Below are 12,355 nucleotides of genomic sequence, written 5' to 3' on the forward strand. Positions count from 1 at the left end.
GTATCCTAAACTCTTTCCTATTCTGTGTTTTCTCTTTTTCTCATCATTCTGCTCCTGATCATGAATACATTCTTATCCTCTTTCCTTCAATATCAGGTTTACAACAGTTTTCTACTGCTTTTTTTTGTCCTCTGGCTTTAATAGTAATATCATTTCCATAAGTGCACTATGGTTTTAAACATAAATTTAATTTTATTTTATGTGTATATGTATTTCACCTGTATGTATAGCTGTGTATCACTTATGTACTTGGTACCAGAAGAAGCCAGAAAATGAAATTCAATCCCTCTGGAAATGGAAATAAGATGGTTGTAACCAGTTCTCTTCCACCTCTGCCAGGTCATTTTGGCTGGGGCAGACACAAGGCTGGTCTGCTCCCGTGGAGATACTGAATTCTGAGCCATCCTAGAGGAGCGACTGCACTCAGAGCAGTGGGTAGGAACCCCATCTCACTCCCTACGCCCCAGAGTTATATCTGGGAGCCAGGGACGCTCCAGACCCACCAGCTACCCAAACCCCAAACCTGCAGAATTGCATTTCTCTTCCGCCCCTGCCTGGTCCTTTTGGATGGGGCAGACACATAGCTGGTCTGCTCCTGTGGAGACACTGAATCCTGAGCCATCCTAGAGGAGCCACTGCACTAAGAGCAGCAGACACCTAGCTGGTTTGCACTTAGGAGACATCGTATCCTAAGCCATCCTAGAGGAACTACTGCACCCAGAGCAGAAGGCTTTCCAGATCCCAGAGGTAGCCTGAGTCCCAGGAGTTCTTCCACCCAGGAGATTAGGATCATAAGACCACAGAGACATCTGGACTCTGAGGATCTCTGACACAAGCAAGATAACTGGAAATACAGGCTCCAGTCTTACACAGTGAGGGCAGGTAACACTAGAGTTAACCAGATGGCGAAAGGCAAGTGCAAGAACATAACCAACAGAAACCAAAGTTACTTGGCATCATCAGTACCCAGTTCTCCCAATATAGCAAGCCCTGGACACCCCATCACACCTGAAAAGCAGGATTAAGAATTAAAATCACTTCTCATGATGATGATAGAGGATTATAAGAAGGAATTAAGTAACTCCCTTAAAGAAATACAAGAGAGTACAAGTAAACAAGTAGAAGCCCTTAAAGAGGAAACACAGAAATCCCTTAAAGAACTGCAAGAAAAAACAAAGAAGGAATTAAACAAAAACATTCAGGATCTGAAAATGGAAATACAAACAATAAAGAAATCTCAAAGGGAGACAGCCATGGAGATAGAAAACCTAGGAAAGAGATGGGAGTCATAGATGCAAGCATAACCAACCGAATACAAGAAATAGAAGGGAGAGCCTCATGTGCAGAAGATACCATGGAAAACATTGACACAGTTGTCAAAGAAAATACAAAATGCAAAAAACTCCTAACCCAAAACATTCAGGAAATCCAGGACACAATGAGAAGACCAAACCTAAGGATAATAGGTATAGATGAGAGTGAAGATTCCCAACTTAAAGGGCCAGTAAATATCTTCAACAAAATTATTGAGGGAAACTTCCCTGACCTAAAAACCAAGATGTCCATAAACATACAAGAAGCCTACAGAACACCAAATAGACTAGACCAGAAAAGAAATACCTCCTGTCACATAATAATCAAAACATCAGATGCACAAAACAAAGAAAAAATACTAAAAGCAGTAAGGGAAAAGGTCAAGTAACATATAAACGCAGACCTATTAGAACTACAGCAGACTTCTCACCAGAGACTATAAAAGCCAGAAGAGCCTGGAATAACATCATACAGACCCTAAGAGAATAAAATGCCAGCCCAGTCTACTATACCCAGCAAAAATCTCAATCACTATGGATGGTGAAACCAAGATATTCCATGACAAAACCAAATTTGCACAATATCTTCCCACAAACCCAGCACTTCAAAGGATAATTGATGGAAAACGCCAACACATGGAGGAAAACTACAACCTAGAAAAAGCAAGGAAGTAATCTTCAAACAACCCCAAAAGAAGATAACTATAAAACCATAATTCTACCTCTAATAACAAAAATAACAGGAAGCCACAATCATTTTTCCTTAATATCTCTTAACATCAGTGGTCTCAATTCCCCAATAAAAAGACGCAGACTAGCAGACTGGATACACAAACAAGACCCAGAATTTTGCTGCATACAGGAAACACACTTCAGTGACAAAGACAGACACTACCTCAGAATAAAAGGGTGGAAAACAATTTTCCAAGCCAATGGTCCCAAGAAACAAGTTGGAGTAGCCATTCTAATATCAAATAAAATCGACTTTCATCCAAAATTAATCAAAAAAGATAAGGAAGGACACTTAATACTCATCAAAGGAAAAATCTACCAAGGTGAACTCTCAATTCTGATCACCTATGCTCAAAATGCAAGGGCACCTACATACATAAAAGAAACTTTACTAAAGCTCAAAACACACATTACACCTCACACAATAATAGTGGGGGATTTCAACACCCCACTCTCAGCAATGGACAGATCATGGAAACAGAAACTAAACAGAGACACTTTGACATTAACAGAAGTTATGAACCAAATGGACATAACAGACATCTATAGAACATTTCATCCTAAAACAAAAGAATATACCCTTTTCTCAGCACCTCATGGTACCTTCTCCAAAATAGACCATATAATTGGTCACAAAACAGGCCTCTACAGATACAAAAAGGTTGAAATAATCCCTTGCATCTTATCAGATCACCACGGACTAAGACTGGTCTTTAATAATGACAAAACCAATGGAAAACCCACGTGCACATGGAAACTGAACAACTCTCTACTCAATGATGACTTGGTCAAGGAAGAAATAAAGAAAGCAATCAAAGACTTTTTAGAATTCAATGAAAATGAGGACACATCATACCAAAACTTGTGGGACTCCATGAAGGCAGTGCTAGGAGGAAAACTCATAGCTCTAAGTGCCTACAAAAAGAAACTGGAAAGAGCACACACTAACAACTTGACAGCACAACTAAAAGCTCTAGAACAAAAAGAAGCAAATACACCCAAGAGGAGTAGAAGGCAGGAAATAATCAAACTCAGGGCTGAAATCAACCAAATAGAAACAGAAAGAATAATACAAAATATCAACAAAACCAGGAGCTGGTTCTTTGAGAAAATCAACAAGATAGATAAACCCTTAGTCAGATTAACCAGAGGGCACAGAGACAGTATCCAAATTAACAAAATCAGAACTGAAAAGGGAGACATAACAACAGAAACTGAAGAAATTAAAAAAATCATCAGATCCTACTACAAAGGCCTATACTCAACAAAACTGGAAAACCTGGGTGAAATGGACAACTTCCTAGACAGATAACAGGTACCAAAGTTAAATCAGGAGCAGATAAAACATCTAAACAGTCCCATAACCCCTAAGGAAATAGCAGCAGTCATTAAAAGTCTCCTCACCAAAAAAAAAAGCCCAGGACCAGATGGTTTTAGTGCAGAATTCTATAAGACCTTCAAGGAAGACCTAATACCAATTCTCTTCAAAGTATTCCACAAAACAGAAACAGAAAGAACACTACCCAATTCATTCTATGAAGCTACAATTACACTCATACCCAAACCTCACAAAGACCCAACAAAGAAACAGAACTTCAGACCAATCTCCCTTATGAACATCGATGCAAAAATACTCAATAAAATTCTAGCAAACCGAATCCAAGAATACATCAAAATAACTATCCATCATGATCAAGTAGGTTTTATCCCAGGAATGCAGGGATGGTTCAATGTTTGGAAATCTATCAATGTAATCCACTACATAAACAAACTCAAAGAAAAAACCACATGATCATCTATCTCACTAGATGCTGAGAAAGCATTTGACAAAATTCAACATCCCTTCATGATAAAAGTCTTTGAAAGACCAGGAATTCAAGGACCCTACCTAAACATAGTAAAAGCAATTTACAGCAAATCAGTAGCCAACATCAAACTAAATGGAAAGAAACTTGAAGCAATCCCACTAAGATCAGGGACTAGACAAGGCTGCCCACTCTCCCCCTACCTATTCAATATGTTACTGGAACTCCTAGCCAGAGCAATTAGACAACAAAAAAAGTCAAAGGAATACAAATAGGAAAGGAAGAAGTCAAAATATCACTATTTGCAGATGATATGATAGTATACTTAAGTGACCCCAAAACTTCCACCAGAGAACTCCTAAACCTGATAAACAACTTCAGCAAAGTGGCCAATTATAAAATCAACTCAAACAAATAAGTAGTCTTCCTCTACATGAAAGATAAATAGACTGAAAAAGAAATTAAGGAAATGACAATAGTCATAGAAATTAGGGAAGTCACAATAGTCACAAATATAAAATACTTTGGTGTGAATCTAACCAAGCAAGTGAAAGACCTGTATGACAAGAACTTCAAGTCCCTGAAGAAAGAAATCAAAGAAGATCTCAGAAGATGGAAAGATCTCCCCATGCTCATGGATTGGCAGGATTAATATAGTAAAAATGGCCATCTTGCCAAAAGCAATCTACAGATTCAATGCAATCCCCATTAAAATCCCAACTCAATTCTTCACAGGGTTAGAAAAGGAAATTCTCAAATTCATATGGAATAACAAAAAACCCAGGATAGCAAAAACTATTCTCAACAATAAAAGAACTTCTGGAGGAATCACCATCCCTGACCTCAATCTGTACTACAGAGCAATAGTGATAAAAACTACCTGATATTGGTACAGAGGCAAGCAGGAAGATCAATGGAATAGAATTGAAGACCCAGAAACGTACCCACATACCTATGGTCACTTGGTCTTTGACAAAGGAGCTAAAACTGTCCAGTGGAGAAAGGACAGCATTTTCAACAAATGGTGCTGGTTCAACTGGAGGACAACATGTAGAAGAATGAAAATTGATCCATTCTTATCTCCTTATACAAAGCTCAAGTCTAAATGGACAAAGGACCTCCACATAAAACCAGATACACTGAAACTAATAGAAGAGAAGGCGGGGAAGAACCTCAAATACTTGGGCATAGGGGAAAAGTTCCTGAACAGAACACCAATGGCATATGCTTTAAGATCAAGAATTGACAAATGAGACTTCATAAAATTGCAGTTTCTGTAAAGCAAAGGACACTGTCAATAGGACAAAACAACAACCAACAAACTGGGAAAAGATCTTTACCAATCCTACATCTGATAGAGGGCTAATATCCAATATATACAAAGAACTCAAGAAATTAGACTCCAGACAACCAAACAAACCTATTAAAAAATGGGGTATAGAGCTTAACAAAGAATTTTCAACCGAGGAAACTCGAATGGCTGAGAAGCGCCTAAAGAAATGTTCAGTATCCTTAGTCATCAGGGAAATGCATATCAAAACCATCCTGAGATTATATCTCACACCAGTCAGAATGGCTAAGATTAAAACTCAGGTGATAGTAGGTGCTGATGAGGGTGTGGAGAAAGAGGAACACTCCTTCTTTGTTGGTGGGACTGCAAGATGGTGCAACCACTTTGGAAATCAGTGTGGCGGTTCCTCACAAAATTGGACATAGCATTACCTGAGGATCCAGCTATACCACTCCTAGGCATATACCCAGAAGATGCTCTAACATATAACAAGGTCATATGCTCAACTATATTGATAGCAGCCTTATTTATAATAGCCAGAAGCTGGAAAGAACCCAGATGTCCTTCAACTGAGGAATGGATACAAAAAAATGTGGTACATTTACACAATGGAGTATTACTCAGCTATTAAAAACAATGAATTCGAGAATTTCCTAGGTAAATGGATGGAACTAGAAATTATCATCCTGAGTGAGGTAAGCCAATCACAAAAGAAGACACATGGTATTCACTCACTGATTATTGGATATTAGCCCAGAACCTTGAAATACCCAAAATTCATCTCACAGGCCACATGAAGCTCATGAAGAAGGAAGACCAAGTGGGGGTGATTCGGTCCTTCTTAGAAGGAGCAACAAAATACTCAGGGAACAAATATGGAGACAAAGTGAGGGACAGATACTGAAGGAGGGGTTGTCTGAAGACCATTCCACCTGAGTGTGCAGTCACCAAAGGTACATGCTGATGTGGAAGTCAGGAAGTGCATGCTGATAAGAGTCTGATATAGATGTCTCCTCAGAGGTCTGCATGAGTCTGACATATTCAGAGGTAAATGCTCACAGCTAGCCTTTGAACTGATCATGGGGTTCCCAATGGAGGAGTTAGAGTGAAGACTGTTGGAGCTGAAAGGGTTTGTGGCCCCATGAGGAGAGCAACAATACCAACCAACCAGAGCTCCCAGGGTTTAAACAACCAGCCTGGGAGCACTTAGGGAGGGATTCATGGCTTCAGCTGTATATGTAAGGGTGGAGGGCCTTGCTGGGCATAGGTGGGAGAAGAGATCCTTGGTCTTCTGGATGCCCCAGGGGGTGGGAATTTGAGGGTGGGGAGGTGGGAGTGGGGAGTAGGTAGGGGTATATCCGCAGAGAAGCAGGAGGAGGGGTGAGGAGGTTCCTGGGTGGGTGGGGGATGGGGTAAGGGGATAACATATGAAATGTAAATAAAACATCCAATAAAGAAAAAAACTGAAAAAAAAAAGATGGTTGTAACCAGATGTGTACTAGTAATTAAGCCTGGATCCTCTAGAAAAACAAAAATGTCATCTCTTTAGCCCCAAGTGCCTATGACTTAAGACCAGATACTAAGACAGAGTTAGTGGCATAGGATATTTTGTAGGAAATTGGAAAATTCCTGAACAGTATTAAATGACCAATATCACACTCTATGGACCTTCTATCAACAACCAATCTGTCTATCATCCATCTATCCATCTATTTCTAGCTCTTCAAAAAATATTTTATAATTTTATATGTATATGATACATGTCTGTCTGTGTGTCTGTGCACCACTTACATGCAGTGCTCAAGGAAGCCAGAAAAGGGCAGTATCTGATCCCTTAGAACTGGAATTACAGAGAGTTATGAGTTGTCATGTGCTAGAAATTCAACCTGTGTCCTCTGAACAGATGCCAGTGCCCTCAACTGCTGAGCCATCTCTCCAGGCCAACCTTTTCTCTTTATCTACTGAGTTTTTCAAAAGAAGAATCATCTAAACTTCTGACTGGATATATAGGCCAGGACACAGTCAATTATTCATGACAGAAAAAGATAAATTTATAAGAAATGTTTTTCTTTGAGCTCTTGGTGAGCACAACACATAATATAATTACAGAAACTATAATGAATATGATGTCATTAGGTGATACAAGTCATATGTGCAGTTAATTGGTCTAACACATCTGTATTCTGAAAGTACAGAGTAGGGCTGTGGGGCAAAGGGTTTCTGGATTAGTTAGTGTTCTTCATAGAATTTCCTGCGTGATGTGTGTACACAAACAAGTATTAAAAGGAATTTGCTCATCTATTATAGAGACAATCAACTTCAAATATGCAGCAAGATTCAGTAGAGCTAATGGTGCAGTTTGAATCCAAAAAGTGTCCAATTGAGACCTATGATAGTTGATCATACATAGAAAATCAGGATTTCCTCTCATTAACAGAAGCCATTTTGTTGTTCAGTTTAGGCCAATTTAAAAGTATGTCCATCAAACACCAAAGAACTGGCGATTTTTGCTTCCTATTTTTTGTAACAATGAGTATGTGTGCTCTAACAGAAATCCAGCTTGCATGGGGCAAGTTAAACAGCCCTGAGACAATCACACTATAGGGAAGTTCACATGTGTATTTAAATGCCTGGCTAATCTTCAGAGATTCCAATCAGTCCACATTAGGTGATAGACACGTCAGTGAAAACAACATTTTTAGAGTCTGTCAGCCAGTAATGTCCTCAGGTGGCCAGATCACTACTTCTTGACATGATCAGACTATAATAACATGGGAACTTTCCAGTGGGTGCCACCTTAACATATTCCTGAATACTCGTTCAATCTTGAGAAATCATAATGTTTCTATTTTAAGTCATTAAATTTTGGAATAAATAGCTACAAGTCATAAGCAAATAAAATAGAAGTTAGCAAAGGAATTATGCAAGAACAGTTTTAGGTCTAAGTCATCTGAAATTTTGGATTTAAAAGATCCGCCAAGTACTCAGTACAATGTAAGCTGAAAACATAAATTTGACAATATGACAGGTCATATTATGCAGAAATGTTAGTATTGTAGAAAATGGTCTTGAAAGGACATTTGAAAAGTGACATAGTCATGTTCTGTCTCATACATGCATATGCACATGCACACACATGCACGGCAAATGAAACTTAGTAGTAAAAGACATCTTAATAACAAAGCAGGAGCTTGAAAGTAAAGGATCATACTTTTAAAATTATGATAAAATGTGACTTAAAGCCTCGAGTTCTATATAAAGACAATTTACTAATCAAGTACAATTAGAACATTTTTATACATATGCAGTCTCAAAAAATTGAGTTTCCTGTCTACTCTGCTAAAAAGGTAACAAAGAAAAAGCTGCTTCACTATGCCAAGTGTAAAAAGGGTTTTGTAAAGATTATGAAGTTTTACTTTCTGCCTTCGAGGATTATAGTATAGTGTGACTTTTTGGTTGAAGTTTTAACGATTTATGTGTCAAGTGAAACATGTGAGAGTAATTTCTAAGTTGGAAGTTGAAGAATATCTTAGGTTGGGTTGCCTGTGATCATTGATTCTGATAGCATTCTCTTACCTATGCTTTAAGATCAGATGAAAATATTTCTGTATACATTTTCATATTCCATTTTGTCATTGCAAATATATAACAAACAAATTTCCCTTTACAAGTGTTTTACAAAAATCCAGTCTGTAGATAAGAGTGACGTTAACACTTAAAAAATACTCCTAAAGAAAGTGTTTATGAAATTAGATGTGGAAACAGTTTTACATCTGGATTGTCTGCTATGCAAGATTAACACTGATTACCCGAGAAAGCATAGTGAAGAGGACTTAAGACTATGAAATATGTGAGTATTTACATCAAACTGAAGTTACTTCAGATTTAATAGAATAGTAGATGAAGATGCAAGCTTCAACAATCTAGTGAAACACAGGACAGGAGAGAGAAAACAGCAAAAGACTAGCAGAAAGTAGTGGACAATCTAGAAGAAGTCTATTTATAGTCACTTAGTGTTTATGATTACAGAAATTACACTGGCTTCTTTTATTATCAGAAAAAAATGAAGCAGCCAGTTAACTGTTCTCATTCCAAGATAGCCATTTTACCCTCAATAATTGTTGGTGTGTGTGTGCTATGGATTAAACTGGAAGAAGAATCGAAAAGATCAGTGGAAACTTTCAGGTTGTAAGGTTTCTTTGATAAGTGTTTTAGAATTCCAATGTGAACTAGTTATGCTACTCAGAATGGAAGACAAATCATCTTATAGAACAGCCCCACAAACAGTTAATACTGAAACAAATTCAAATTTTAATGGCTAAATTTAATCAGACACAATACAAGGAACTATTTGGACACAAACATAGTGAAATAATTCACTGATCACATGGAGAATCAAAATACAAAAATAAAATGCAAACCATAATCTTTCACAAATTACTTCATGTGAGTAATTACTAAAGCAGAAACACATGATTTCCTTGATATAGTTTTTGATGGTTTTGTTTCATTGGTTTACTTTGATTTTTACAAATTATACATATAAATGTACCGGAGTTGTAATTGAAATTCAATTTTCCCATACAAAACACATCCAAATCAAGAAACACTATTATAAGCATCCAAAAAGCTCCTTTTTAGGCCCCCTCTTTGTTGTTATCCACTCCCTAACAAAGGGAACTTCAATCCTGACTTTTCACAGCACAATTTAATTTTATCTAATTTTCCATTTCTAAGTGCATATTATCATAATGCATGGCCAATTTGGTATCTGAATTTTTTCATTCTGCACCAGGTTTATGAGGTTCAATCATATTCTCCTGTGAAGTGGTACTTTGACCAGTATGAGAACATATAAAATTCTGTTGTGTGAACGTACCTAATTTATTCATTAAATTGTTCATAGTCTAGGTAGTTTATAGCTTGTAGTTCATATGAATAAAGCTTCTATGAATATTTTTGTGCATGTTTTTGGTGACCACATGCATACATTTCTGTTGAGAGTATGCAGCTAGTGGAATTGCTGAAGTGTGGGTCATGTATAAATCCTGCCAACTAATTTTCTAAAGAGGCTTTGCCAATTTGCACTTCCAGTAGCACAGTGTATGATAGTCGAACCAAATTGAATTGCTATGTACTGAGTTAATAAACATAAAAATCTCAATGAAAAGTATTATTCTAGGGAAAATAAAAGTTATAACAAGATACTTCCATATGAGTAACTCAACTGCGTTTTAACCCTATCTCTCTTTTCTTAACACTAATGTAGAAATTAGAAAGACTGAACAGTAATAATCTCAAGTTGCTTTGCAGATAGGAGCATCATGTACTAAATTCTGGACAATGTATTCTAATAAGTCTGTTGTTACTCTCATTATTATTACGAAGACACAAAAAGCGTCTCACATAAAGCATAATCTTCTATCATCCTAAAATAAACACTATTCATACATTTATATCATCAATAAAAAATCTATTATTAACATTCCAAAGGAAATACAATAATAAATGCAAAATCAAAATCACACTTCTAGAATATATACTTATTCTACATTCTGGTAAATAGGATAAGAGTAAGAGAAGGGGGGAATGGAGAGGGTGAGGAAGAGGGAGAGAGAGAGGGTAAGAGTATAGCTGATTAGAAATTCAACTAACTAGCATCCCATTATAGGCTTGAACTGGTTGGAGGAGATATACACTATTCTCCATAAACTTCTTACTTTCACCAAACAATTACAAGTACTTTCTTGTAATTGAGAATAATCAATACTCTAAAATAGAGGGAATAAAAAATTAATCATTATGGTGTTAGTTTTAAGCAAATGAACATCACAATGAAAAGATTTATAATTTGAATTCTATTGTTTTAAATTTTTGACTTCATGTTTTGATTTGATTGAATGAGTCATACACATAAGAAATTTACCTTCTTTTATGATTTATTTTTATTTTATGTGTATGTGTGTCTGCCTGTAAGTATGTCTGTGCACTAGATATAGTGTCTGTAAAGGCCAGATGGCAGCAAATCCCTTGGACCTATAGTTATAGACATTTGTCAGCTGTCATGTGGGTGCTTGAAACCCAACCCAAGTCCTTTACAAGAACAGCAAGTGCTCATAAACATTGAGTTATGTCTCAAGTCCCTGCTTCTTTAACATTTAAAGTGTATAATTATACATAATTTATTCTAAATATTAAGGATTATAAAATTCTTTTGTTTCTGCTTTTTAATAAGTGGACTATGTAAGAAATTATAGGATTAAACAATTTCTAATGTATTTTAGTTGATTACATTATTATTTTGAGATAACTACAGATACTCCCATATTAATTATAACCAATTTAGAAAAGTTCTTTACATGCTCCATCTGCTGACTGGCCTTTAAAGATATCCACGTTCTAACTTCTAGAACCTTACATGGTAATAGAAACTTTCATAAACATAATTCTCTAAAGGACCGTGATATCTTGGAGTATCTTCATGTGCCTAGATATAAAATATCTTTATATAAAGGGGACAGAGAAAATCAGGACTAGAAAAAAATAAGATAAAAAGATAATAGAAACAGAGTGGTTGGTTTATTTTGATTTTAAAGGAATAGTATACTAGCCAAGGAATATAGATAACCAGTGGGGCCAAAAAGAATAAGGACAGTGATAACAGGGATGCATGTGTAGCTTAGTGAAAGAATGCCCGTCTAGCACATAAAGTGTTCCCATGATCCATCCCCAGCATCATATTCACACACAAAACTGGCAAGAAGTACATTCTGCACTCAGAACTTTCAGAAGGAAGCAATTGATTTACCTTGATAATGTGTTTTCCAGATTTCCAGACTCTGAATTGAAAAGAGAATAAATTCTTAGTTTAGGTAACTAAATTTACTCAGTTTTTCTTTGTGACAATGTCTTGGAAAAATATAATACAATATAATAACTAATACATTTACATTGGTAAATTCAAACTTCAAATTCTTCCATCATTGTGTAGATCCCTTGTTATATTACTTGTTGTTGTGAAGCTGCAACAACAATACCAAGAGGACAAGTTAGTGTAATAATTATTTATGTTGGCTCACAGTTTCAGAGGATTAAGTCAATGGCCCTTTGACCCTGCTGTGGTTTGAATGAGAATGGCCCCTACAAACTCATATATGTGAAAGCTTAGTTAGTAGGACTCTTTGATAGTATTAGAAGGATTAGGATATGTGGCT

Source organism: Grammomys surdaster, unplaced genomic scaffold (genome assembly GCF_004785775.1).
Source record: "Grammomys surdaster isolate TR1022 unplaced genomic scaffold, NIH_TR_1.0 61, whole genome shotgun sequence".
NCBI lineage: Eukaryota > Metazoa > Chordata > Mammalia > Rodentia > Muridae > Grammomys > Grammomys surdaster.